A 231-nucleotide genomic window follows, 5' to 3' on the forward strand; every position below is an offset into this window, starting at 1 on the left:
CAGGGAGCCACGGAGCTCTGCCCGCCTCCCCACGCCGCGCCCCGGCGTGACAGGCCTCCACAGATGTGCGTGCAGCGTCACGCTGAAAAAAGCACCACCCCCCCCAAAACCAGAGCAGGGCCGGACGCGGCGGGCAGCGCTGGCCGAGTCGCGGGTGCCTGGACAGCCCAGGCACCTCCACCTCTTGCAGAGAAGACTGGCCAGAGCAGAGATTTGGCGGCGGTTGGCACA

The sequence above is a fragment of the Eurypyga helias genome, unplaced genomic scaffold, assembly GCF_000690775.1.
Source record: "Eurypyga helias isolate BGI_N326 unplaced genomic scaffold, ASM69077v1 scaffold23985, whole genome shotgun sequence".
In the NCBI taxonomy this organism is placed as follows: Eukaryota; Metazoa; Chordata; class Aves; order Eurypygiformes; family Eurypygidae; genus Eurypyga; species Eurypyga helias.